Source organism: Hemitrygon akajei, chromosome 18 (genome assembly GCF_048418815.1).
Source record: "Hemitrygon akajei chromosome 18, sHemAka1.3, whole genome shotgun sequence".
NCBI lineage: Eukaryota > Metazoa > Chordata > Chondrichthyes > Myliobatiformes > Dasyatidae > Hemitrygon > Hemitrygon akajei.
The window spans coordinates 44,159,285-44,172,529 of record NC_133141.1 but is presented as its reverse complement, the minus strand read 5'-3'; positions in this window follow the sequence as shown (position 1 = coordinate 44,172,529).

The following is a 13,245-nucleotide window of genomic DNA, read 5'->3' as shown; positions in this document are numbered from 1 at the left end:
GTGAAATTCCTTATTGATGGATGCCCTTCCTGAGGCACTGCCTCTTGAAGATGTCCTCGATGGTGGAGTGAGTAGTGCCTGTGATGGAGATGGCTGAGTCTACACCCCTCTGCAGCCTCTTGTGGTCCTCTGCATTGGAGCCTCCATATCAGGCTGTGGTACAACCAGCCAGAAAGCAAAAGTCTTTGGTGAGATATCAAATCTCCTCAGACTCCTAATGAAGAAAGCTACTGGTGTGTCTTTTTCATAACTGGATTATTATGTTGAGCCTAGAACACATTTTCTAACACCTAGGAACTTGACGCAGCTCAACCTTTCTACTGCTGACTCCTTGCTGAGGTAAGTGTTCTCCCGATTTTGCTTTCCTGAAGCCCAAAAGCAGTTCCTTGGTCTTGCAATACCACTCAAACAGCCAAGTTATCTTACTCCTCTACTCCTCATTGTTGCCATCCAAGATATTTATAATCAACAGTGGCGTCATCTGGAAATTTGTCTTTCATTTGGCAAATTGTTTGCCAATTTTGCTTAATAATGACAATGTCTCATTATTAGCTTTGAAGCATTCTGTTAAATACTATGAAATATTTAATTATGCATTAGTTCTTGCTGAAGGAACTAATCTCACTAACTGTAAGTTCAAAGTTCAAAGTAAATTTATTATCAAAGTACACAGTGTCACCATATACAACTCTGAGATTAATTTTCTTGCAGGCATACACAGCAAATCCAAGAAACACAAACGAATCAATGAAAGACCACATCCAAGAGGACGGACAAACAACCAGTGTGCAAAAGACAACAAACTGCAAATACAAAAGGATAAAAAAATGGATTGCAGGCATTACTGTAGTGTTCCAATTGTCCAAAATGGCAAGTGTAGTGGTCTAGAAAATAGGCTTTCATGTGCACTACACTGATTTCTGTTCAAGCAGAATGCCAACCACCCTGTTGTTCCTGAAGTCATGTAGTTCATTTGGAGACTCTGAAATTGTTTTGTGAGAAGTATCATGGAACCTGCCCCAATGGCAAATGTTAGTTGGTTAAATCAGAAGAACCCTAGAATAGCTAACCTGAGAAATGCACCGAAGTCACATTAATATAGTAAGTATTTTCTGACACGTCTACCTGTGGTTTCCTGCACTGTATGAACAAAGCCCAAAATAAGCACTTCATCTTCCGGACTGGAATTCTGCAGCCTTTAGGATTCAATATCTAACTCAACATTACAGATAGTTTTCTCTGTTTTTAATCAGAACTGAACAGTTCTGCCATAAGATTATTTGTCTGTAATATTAAATCAGTTTTCCTCCCTCTCTTCACAGATGCTACCTGATCTGTAGGGCACTCTCTGCTCTTTCCTTTTGGTTTTGGCAGCAGCTCTAAACTGCATTTCACAGCCTTAATTATCTTTTTGTTGTCCCTCTCTGTCTGATGACCCTCATTCATCTATTAACTAGACACCCACAAGCATTCGGATCACCAAGGCAAACCTCGCCTACCGTATCAGAGATATTTCCTTTGTCCTATCCCCAAGTCCCCCATTCTCTCTGCAAATTAGAAATAATCTGATTTCTCGCTTTCCCAGCTCTGATAAACCTGAAACATAACCCTGTTTCTCTATCCATAAATGCAGCCTGACCTGCTGAAAGTTTTCATCAACTTGGGCTTTTGTTTCAGCAATTTCCAGCACCTACAGTTCATTACTTTTGAGTGTTCATCCAGTATTTGGAGCTGAAGCCTCCTGCTAAATATCTTTTTATAACCATGCAATATTAGACCTGAAATGCTCGAGGTATTCTATTACCCAGCACTGACATCTCACTTTGACAAGTAACTTCTTCAATTTTTATATATATTATTAAGGGATACATCTATATATTTTTTTACCCTTACTTACCTTTCACATTTGTAGATTGTTTGATTGAATTATCTAAATCAGACTCAGTTTGGAATAGATATTTTGCTGGTGAATTTCCTCACACTGATTTATATCACTGTTATTTTCAGTGGGAAGAAAACCATGTTTCCGTTTATACTTGCAAAGTTTCTTGGGTTCATTCATTTCCACATGTATCGATGTAATGAAAATTGATGCAAAAAATACTGCGGCTTCACTTTGCACTCAGGATGGGTCTGCAAGAAGGAATGTGCTAATGAAATCAGCAGCAATAGGGGTCAAAACAGCATAACCTATGGACTGTGCAGGGGTGCCAGGACTCTGGCACTACACCTCACCCCAATGCCACTGCTGCTGCACGATGAACCTCTCTCTACCCTCCGCCCTCCACTGGTGCTCTTGCACGGCACTGCAGGTGATGGCTGTTGTTGAGATGACTGCACTGGCATGAGGGCTCAGGGCAGTGCCATGTCACGTCCAAAAAAGCTCACAGACGCCTCTACTTCCTCATAAGGTCAAAGAAATTCGACATGTCCCCATTGACTCTTACAATTTTGATTGATGCGCTGTAGAAAGCATTCTGCCTGGATGCATAATGGCTTGGTATGGCAACTGCTCTGCAAGTAACTACAGAGAGTGCTGGACATGGCTCAGCACATTCACAGGAACCAGCCTCCCTCCTTGGATTCTGTCCATGCTTCTCACTGCCTCAGTAAAGCAGCCAGCAACATCAAAGACCCCCCACCCAGGGCATTCTCTCTCCTCCCCTCTCCTATTAGGCAGGACATACAAAAGCCTGCAAGGATAGATTCTACCCCACTGTAACAGACTCATGAACAGACCTGTTGTATGATACAACGGACTCTCGGCCTCACAATCTACAGTACCTTGTTATGATCTTGCACTGTATTGTTACCTGCACTGCTCTTTTTACTGGTGGTTTTTACACTTTTTGCAGGGGCACAATTGAGAACATCCTGACTGGATGCATCACTGCCTGGTATGGGATGCCTGGTACTGGATGCATCACCGCCTGTCCTCCCTCAACCACAGGACTCTGCAGAGAGTGGTGTGGACAGCCCAGCACATCTGTAGATGTGAACTTCCCACTATTCAGGACGTTTACAGAGACAGGTGTGTAAAAAGGGCCCGAAAGATCATTGGGGACTCGAGTCACCCCAACCACAAACTGTTCCAGCTGCTTCCATCTGGGAAACGGTACTGCAACATAAAAACCAGGACCAACAGGCTCCGGGACAGCTTCTTCCACCAGGCCATCAGACTGATTAATTCACACTGATACAATTGTGTTTCTATGTTATATTGACTGTCCTGTTGTACATACTGTTTATTATAAATTACTATAAATTGCACATTTCACATTTAGACGGAGATGTAACATAAAACTTTTACTCCTTATGTATATGAAAGATGTAAGTAATAAAGTCAACTCAATTCAATTCAATTTATTCTGCATTGTTTTTATTTTACCCTTTTCTAGCTTGATGTACTGTGTAATGATTTGATCAAGTTTTTCACTATATCCTTGTACATGTGGCAATAATAAACCAATAAGCTATTATAATGAGCCGTAGCTGGCAAATGACTGAGCTTTGTGATGGCAGATAACCCACAAGTGCAGATCTGGCTGCCTAGTTCTAAGAAGGATGCCATTAATTTGATAGAGGTGCAGAATAGATTCATCAGAGTGGAGCGAGGACTGGAGGGCTGGGGTTATGGGAAGACACTTGCTTCCCTGGAGCATAGGGGGCTGAAGAGCTTCCTCTTGTTTGCCGGCACGGCTGCAGACAGCCTGAGCGGATGTCTTTTGAAGGAGACATTGGGGTACAGTCTTGTGAATGTTTCGACCAGTGACATAACCAATCAGTGGTCAGTGAGAGAGCACAAGGTGAGGGTAGGAGGTGTGGATTACAGCCTGCAAAAAAAGCAAACTACAGCAGCAAGCAGAGTACTGAAGGAGGAGCAAGGCGTGGCACACTCACTTAGTCATAGAGTCATCACTACAGAGAGATACAGAAGAACAGGCCTTTCAGCCCATTGAGTCATTACTGACCATCAAGCACTCATCCACATTAATCCCATTTTATTCTTCCTAACTGACCCCCAGATTGTACCAGCCCCACGCACATAAGGGACAATTCACAGTGGCCTATCAACCTACCAACTCGCACGCCCTTGGGATGTGGGGAAAAAAACAGAGAGCTGGCAGAAATCCAAGTAGTGACTCGGAGAATGTGCAAGCTCTACGCAGACGGCATCAGGATTGAAGCTGGGTCGCCGGAGCTAAGAGACTACAGCTCGTCAAGCTGCATCGCTGAGCTGCCTGCTGTGTGAATGATTACCTGTGCAATGAGAAGTAATATACTATAACCCTTCTTGTACTATGGAGCTGCAGGGAAGCATTCAGAATTTCCACAAGTAATCACAGGAGTGGGACAAGAAGTGTGATATCTATGAAGGAGTGCACAGTGGGAATTGACAGATATGAAATTTCAGAGCAGCAGAAAAGGCAGTGGAAATACTCAGCCCATTGGCATTAAGACTGCATTCATACCACAATAATCTCCTAGATTCACAGTTGCCACTTGTAATGCTAACTGAGGTCTGATATGAAGGTCTTACTTTTGCTTTGTGCTTAAGTAATTAAAAAGGTATTGCACTTACATAGTGCCTTTTGCAATTGCCTCATATTGGCATTTTTACAGTTAATAGAATGCATTTAGGCAGTCTTCATGCAAGAAGTGCAATAGCTGGACCGGCATTATGGGGTCTAATGGCACAGAAACGGGCCCTTCTGCCTATCATGTGCCTCTTTCACCTCAGACGGTTGAAGAAGTTTGGTATGGGCCCCAAAATCCTAAGAACTTTCTACAGGGGCACAATTGAGAGCATCCTGACTGTCTGTATCACTGCCTGGTATGGGAACTGTACTTCCCTCAATCACAGGACTCTGCAGAGAGTGGTGTGGACAGCCCAGCACGTCTGTAGATGTGAACTTCCCACTATTCAGGACGTTTACAATGTCAGGTGTGTAAAATGGGCCCGAAGGATCATTGGGGACCCGAGTCACCCCAACCACAATCTGTTCCAGCTGTTACCATCCGGGAAATGGTACCGCAGCATAAAAGCCAGGACAAACAGGCTCCAGGACAGCTTCTTCCACCAGGCCATCAGACTGATTCATTCACGCTGATAAACAACTGTATTTCTATGTTATATTGACTGTCCTGTTGTACATACTGTTTATTATAAATTACTATAAATTGCACATTGCACATTTAGATGAAGACGTAACGTAAAGATTTTTACTCTTCATGTATGTGAAGGATGTAAGTAATAAAGTCAATTTAGTTCAATTCAATACAGACCACAATACCCATCTACACTAATCACATTTCACCCTTATCATTCCTGTACTGCCATTCATAATCATCACTGCTACCGTGCAACACTTCCAATGAATGCAGACCTGTTTCCTGACTTATTTGGACTATCTTCTGTGATCTATGATCAAAGTTTAAAAGACATTTGTTGGTAAGGCCTTCCTTGGGCACCCCAGTGCTTCACAGCCAATGAGCTACCTATGGAGCATAATTAACTGAGTTATTTAGACTAAGTCATATGTAGATTATTTATAGGAACTCCTCACAATCCACAATAATATGAATGACCAGTGAATCTGTTTTGTGGTGTTGAGGGATAAATGTTGTTACTGGATCTGTTCCTTTGCAGTAAAATGGCATGGAATATTTTTATAACTAACTACAAAGGGAGAAGGAGGCCTAGTTTACTACATAAGGAGCACAAAACTGCAGATGTTAAAAATCTAAAATAAACACAGAAACCCCATCTGTACTGGATGCAACGATTCAGATTGATGGGTTTACTATACACCGTCAGGATAGATCTATAGAGTCTCTCAAAAGCAGAGATGGAGGAGTATGCCTCATGATCAACTCTTCTTGGTACACAAATATATCAGTGCTGTCCCAATTCTGCTCACCAGACCTGGAATATCTAACAGTCAAGTGTCAACCTTTTTACCTACCACGGGATCATTCTGGTAGCAGTTTACATTCCACCTCAGGCCAATGTCAGTCAGGCTTTAGATGATCTGAGCAATGGGATCAACATGCACGAAACAGCACACCCTAACACCTTCACCATTGTTTTGGGAGATTTTAACCAGGCTAGTCTGAAAAACTCACTAAACAATTACCATCAACAGATCACTTGCAATACCAGAGGAAACACCACACAGGACCATTGCTACACCACCATCAAGAATGCCTACCGTGCTATTCCATACCCTCACTTCGGGAAATCTGATCACCTGGCTGTACTTCTACTCCCTGAGTATAGGCAGAGACTGAAGACTGCAGCACCAGCAGTGAGGAGCAAGACATGTGTGGATGAGTGTGTGCCTACAAAGACTTACTGTTCATTCCCAAACCAAAAGCCATGGATGAACCAGAAGGAACATCATCTGCTGAAGGCTAGATCTGTGGCATTCAAGTCTGACAACTCAGACCTGTACCAGAAAACCAGGTATGATTTGTGGAGGGCTATGTCAAGGGTGAAGAGACGATTTCGAACGAGGTTGGAGGCGATATCAGATGCACGGCAACTCTGGCAGGGACTGCAAGACATTACTTCCTACAAAGCGAAACCCAATAGTATGAATGACAGTGATGATTCACTACCAGATGAACTCAATGCCTTCTATGCACGCTTTGAAAGGGAAAATACAACTACAGCTGTGAAGATCCCTGCTGCACCTGATGACCCTGTGATTTCTGTCTCAGAGGCCGAAGTTAGACTGTCTTTAAAGAGAGTGAACCCTCACAAGGCGGAAGGTCCCGATGGAGTACCTGGTAAGGCTCTGAAAACCTGTGCCAACCAACTAGCGGGAGCATTCAAGGACATTTTGAACCTCTCACTGCTATGGGCAGAAGTTCCCACTTGCTCCAAAAAGGCAACAATTATACCAGTGCCTAAGAAGAATAATGTGAGCTGCCTGAATGACTATAGCCTGGTAGCACTCACATCGACAGTGATGAAATGCTTTGAGAGGTTGGTCATGACTAGACTGAACTCCTGTCTCAGCAAGGACCTGGACCCATTGCAATTTGCCTATCGCCACAATAGGTCAATGGCAGACGCAATCTCAATGGCTCTCCACATGGCTTTAGACCACCTGGACAACACAAACACCTGCGTCAGGATGCTGTTCATCGACTATAGCTCAGCATTTAACACCATCATTCCCACGTTCCTGATTGAGAAGTTGCAGAACCTGGGCCTCTGTACCTCCCTCTGCAATTGGATCCTCGACTTCCTAACCGGAAGACCACAATCTGTGCGGATTGGTGATAACATCTCCTCCTCGCTGACAATCAACACTGGTGCACCTAAGGGGTGTGTGCTTAGCCCACTGCTCGACTCTCTGGATACACACGACTGTATGGCTAGGCATAGCTCAAATACCATCTATAAATTTGCTGACGATACAACCATTGTTGGTAGAATCCCAGGTGGTGACGAGAGGGCGTACAGGAGTGAGATATGCCAGCTAGTGGAATGGTGCCGCAGCAACAACCTGGCACTCAACATCAGTAAGACGAAAGAGCTGATTGTGGACTTCAGGAAGGGTAAGATGAAGGAACACATACCAATCCTCATAGAGGGATCAGAAGTGGAGAGAGTGAGCAGCTTCAAGTTACTGGGTGTCAAGGTCTCTGAAGATCTAACCTGGTCCCAATATATTGATGTAGTCATAAAGAAGGCAAGACAGTGGCTATACTTTATTAGGAGTTTGCAGAGATTTGGCATGTCACAACTACACTCAAAAACTTCTATAGTTGTACCGTGGAGAACATTCTGACGGGCTGCATCACTGTCTGGTATGGAGGGGCTACTGCACAGGACCGAAAGAAGCTGCAGAAGGTTGTAAATCTCGTCAGCTCCATCTTGGGCACTAGCCTACAAAGTACCCAGGACATCTTTAGGGAGTGGTGTCTCAGAAAGGTAGTGTCTATTATTAAAGACCTCCAGCACCCAGGGCATGCCCTTTTCTCACTGTTACCATCAGGTAGAAGATACAGAAGCCTGAAGGCACACACTCAGCGATTCAGGAACAGCTTCTTCCCCTCTGCCATCCGATTCCTAAATGGACATTGAAGCTTTACCTCACTTTTATTAATATACAGTATTTCTGTTTTTGCACATTTTAAAAAATCTATTCAATATATGTAATTGATTTACTTGTTTATTTATTATGTTTTATTTTATTTACAAACGTTTGTATTTTTTCTCTCTCTGCTAGATTATGTATAGCATTGAACTGCTGCTGCTAAGTTAACAAATTTCACGTCACATGCTGGTGATAATAAACTTGATTCTGATTCTGAAATGCTGCAAACATTCAGCAAGCCAGGCAGTATCTGTAGAAAGAGAAACAGTTAATGCCATGGTTTGTTACTTTATCAGAATAGGCTTTGATGTTAACTCTGTTTCTCCTTCCACATATGCTGTCTGACTTGATAAGTGCTTCCAGCCATTTTTTTTGGTTTCTAACTTGTTGACTGAAATGTTCAAATGATAGCACCTGTAACAATACAATGCTCCTTTGATATCTTACTTAAATATCAGGTTGAGTGTGTGGTCACGTCAGCATTAATGTTTGCATTAAGAGCACTGCTTGCCTAGGCCAAGCTGCAACAAGACTGGTTATTTTGTAAATTGGGATGTGTGTGCTATAGGTGTCACCATGAGAGCTATTAACTTGTCATTTCAAAACCATAAATGCACCTTGGAAGATAGCTCCAAGCCTGATCAGTAACTTTTTTCATTATTACCAGCTCCTTTTCTTAACTGAGTTGGGAGTTGTCTCTGATTCATACTTGTACAGTGGATAATAGCTTGGAGATAATGCCTCAACGTTTCTTCATGTCAAACAATGAGATTCTTTTGCAAATGGGCTCACTGGGAACTGTCTATGTTTTACAATGTCAGTTCAATAATCCAGCATTTTGATATACCGTACTTCCCTGGATTCTCACCAAACCTGACAAGTAATTCATTCCTGCATCAATGCACTATTTTTCCACAACTGAAGAAAACATTCTGAGATTCTTTTTAAAACTGAATGCAACAATAACAGGAAGTTCATTTACAGGCAGTGTAAACATTAAAACTAGAAGGTATTTGAATGGTATTGATAGCATAAATGAAGGATGCAGGGTGGATAACTTAGCAAGCTATCATCCAAAGACCAAGACAGTTGACCCAAGGACTGAGTTTGAATCTGACCACAGCAGCTGGGAAGTTTAAAGAATGTAATAAACCTTAAAATAATTAATGTCCGTATAGGTGGCAATGAAACTATTGAGACACTCAGCAAAGCATACTAATGTCCCTCAGGGAAGAAAATCTAGTGCTCTTACTAAGTCTACCCTATATGTGACTAGACCAAGTTTGATTCTTAACTACTTCTGCAGTTCAGGGGCATTTAGGGGTGGGCAATAATTGCTGGCATTTCAGTGACGTCAATGCCTGAGGTGGAATGAATTCCAGTCAATTCATAAGTAAACAGCTACCAGTTCCTTCATCACAAGAATAGCATTTTATTTTATTTGCTTTGCAATGATCACAATGCAGTTACAAGTGAGACATATTTCTTGCCCCATTGAGGTATTTGACCAGCTCTATGAGCAGGCAGAATAAGTCACGTAACAAATGTCACAATGACACAATTGTATTGCCTGTGCGATTTCTAATGTTTAGTTACAAGATCAACTTTTGTTTCAAGAAGTGTGAATTCAGACTGCTGCAGGGCAAACATCTGCTGTAGGCTTTGAGCTTAGTTTTCAGAGCTGTTCTGGGAACCTGGTCTCCCAGTGTATTAGCAACACCCTTTAAAATGGAGCAAAGCAGAGAGGTCCTCATGAAGGGACTTGGGACGAAATTTCGACTGTTCATTTCTCTCCATAGATGCTGCCTAACTTGCTGTGCTCCTCCAGCACTTTGTGCGTGTTCCTTAAGGGACAAGTCTTCTAATTGCGCAATATTTGGGCCTGGGACAAATTGCTCAGTGTCTCACATTCAAATGAGGTCAACGGTTATTCGTAACTAAACTAGCCCACGGAACATGCAACCTGAAAAGTTAATTTGCTTTGGGAAGGAAAGAAATGACATGATCTGCCCTTTTGTAGCACTGGCATTTTTCTCATGGCCCTGCTCATGATGAGTCACACCTTGCATAACAAAGAATTTGTAATAATAAATGAGTGAGACTTTTAAAAAATGCATGCTATATGCAATACGTCTAACATCTTACCAGTCAACAGACAATGAAATGGCCCACTGGCAGTCTGGACCATATGTAGTCATCCACTGAATTGCTATTAACTCAGGTCTGCAGTTTCTGTATCCCTGTGCTTTGTTCTTCTTACATTTGGGATTTAAGACGCACTGTCCTTAGGAATATGGCAATAACTTCTCCCCCAACCTCTTCCCTGCCGTATTTAGATGAACCAAATTCTGTGCAACATGCTTCGTCAACCATCTGTGAGTTTTAACTGGTTACCAATTTGATAAGACCAGGAGGAGCTGTAAGTCCGGACTTGGCTAATCAACATTCATAGATTCAAGGAATACAAATCAACAAAACATACTGTGCTGTTCAGGTAAAAGGTGAAACATTCACTTTCCTGTTTTATTCCCAATGGCATTAGATTCTTGTTGGGAAAGCTTGAATATAATGCCATTGGGAAGGACTCAGTTGGAGTCTTGTTTCAGAGACAAATGATCTACACAGGGACATGACTGTCATTTGGAAGGAGGTCAAATGTAATATGATCCTGCTGAGAATTAAGTTGAAACCTTATTTGTGCTCTATATGGCCATAAAAGATCCTACAAAAGTGTCTGAAGTGGGGCAAAGCACTCCTTTTGGCCAACACCAAACTCACTGCCATCAATGATCATCCTTTCTACTATTAGTTCAATACATTCAAGGCTGAGCGAGATGGAATTTTGATATATAGAGGAGTCAATTGTTTTGGGGTACAGGCAAAAAATTGGTTGAGGCTAAATTTAGATCAGTGATTCTATGACTCTCTGATAAAAGCAAGCATTTTATTTATTTCTGTTGTTGAAGATTGTTGAAGCAGGCCATCGTCATTCAGTTTGTTGTTAACTTTCCAAGAGAAGCATTCAGTTTAACTTCACATTAAACCCAGGTCCCAATGCTGGGGAAATGTAGTTTTTCTGGAAGTATTCATGAAAAGTTTGATCATTTTTTTAAAAACTTTTATTTGAGTTTCCGCTGTTTGCTTCAGCTTAGTCCAAATGTGGCTGTAGATGGCCAACACCAAGAAGCTAAATGGCTAGACTATATCTAATTTACTTAACTCAAAATTGTATAGATGCAAACATTATATCTATAGAAGATAGCTAATAAAACAATAAAATCTGCTTGACAAAATCTTAGCTTACTTGTCTCAGTATGGCAGATTTTACAACCCAATTCTGCCTCTTCCTGTCTATAATGATTCTATTAATCTGTGTCCATCAAATAGAAAGATGAATGTGGAGAAAGTGCCGGTATCTCTTGTGAAAAGGACTCCCATTCTTGATGACATTTAACACATACTGATGAAAAGGAGTTAGAATAGAGCAGAATTGACTTTAAGAACAAGGACAGAGGGGAGAATTTGTTCATAAAAAGGAGCCTAAATGATCTTTTCTTTAATTTTTCTTCCACGAGTTATTGGTATGTTGATAAATTGGTTTCTTAATTTCACATGTACACTAAAAGACTTGTCTGGTATACCGTTCATACAGATCAATTCATTCCAACAGTACATTAAAGTAGTACAAGGTAAAACAATAATAAAGTGCAGAATAAATTGTTACAGTTACAAAGGAAGCACAGTGCGGAAGAACAATGAGGTACAAGGCCATAACGAGGTAGGTTGTGAGATTAAGAACACATCTTTTCATATTTGGGACACATTCAATCATCTTATAACAGCAGGATAGAAGTTGTCCTTAAGCTTGGTGTTACATGCTTTCAGTCAAAAGCCATGGAAGAAGATGACAGATTCTATTTCAAGTCTATGAGTCATAAGGAGGCCTATGAGACCTTGAGTGCCCACTGTCTTCTACAAAGGTTATAGCCAGGTAAAACATACAAGCATAGCCAGTTTTCACAGTCCAAAATTAACAATGTACTGAGAGTCACATTAAATGATTTTACATTGAAGTTTAGCCTTGCCTTTAGAACAGAAATGAAGAATTACTTTAGCTAAAGGGTGATGAATCTGTTGAGTTTATTGCTCCAGATGGCTGTGGAGGTCAAGTCATTGGGTTGATAGTAAGGTTCTCAAAGGTTACAGGGAGAAGGCAGGAAAATGTGGTTGAGGGGGAAAATAAGTCGGCTGTGATCGAATGGACGAATTCTCCTCTTATGCCTTATGGTCTGATGTAAAGTACCGAAGGGGCAGCACGATGGCATAGTGGTTATCACAACGCTTTACAGTACCAACGACACAGGTTCAATTCCTGCTGCTGCCTGTAAGGAGTTTGTATGTTCTCCCCGTGACTGCGTGGGTTTTCTCCAGGTGCTCCGGTTTTCTCCCAGAGTCCATAGACATACCGGTCAGGAGGTTAATTGGTCACTGCTGGGCAGCATAGTTCAAAGGGCCTATTCTGTGTTGTCTGTCAAAAAAAATTGTTCCTTGTCCACTGGAAGACAAAACATTCATGAGTTATCACTCCTTAATTAGACCTTTTTCACCTCAATAAAGGTAAATGGTGAAGAGTGACGCACAGACCATTTCAAATCTTTACTTGAGATCTGCTTTTGTGGCAATGCACATCTCAATTATTTTATATCGGTATTGTTAGAAGCTGCAGTTATAGTGAAATGTTCAAGTTGACCTGAATATAATAAGCACTTGATTCATAAAATAGGAAGTTGTAAACATACCTTAGCAATCAGCAAAATGGTCTTCCTCTCATCAGAGATGATTGCACTGAATAATGTACAAGCAGGAATCTGTGCATTCAAATAATTCTGTACAGATTGATTAACCTTTCCACAAATTTATTTGGATACAAATTCTTTGTTAATTTTTATGTTAGATGTGCTAAACAACAGCTTCACCAAACACTGAGTTATGTTCCAGGAAGAAAGAAATCTGAGCTGCTGTACTCCTTTCCTTATTTTAGCAGACAATCTAGCAACTGAACTCTCAAAAGAAGACAATGTATGGATCACTTTAGCAGAAATAATAACCTCGCACAAAATTCTAAGCAGGATAA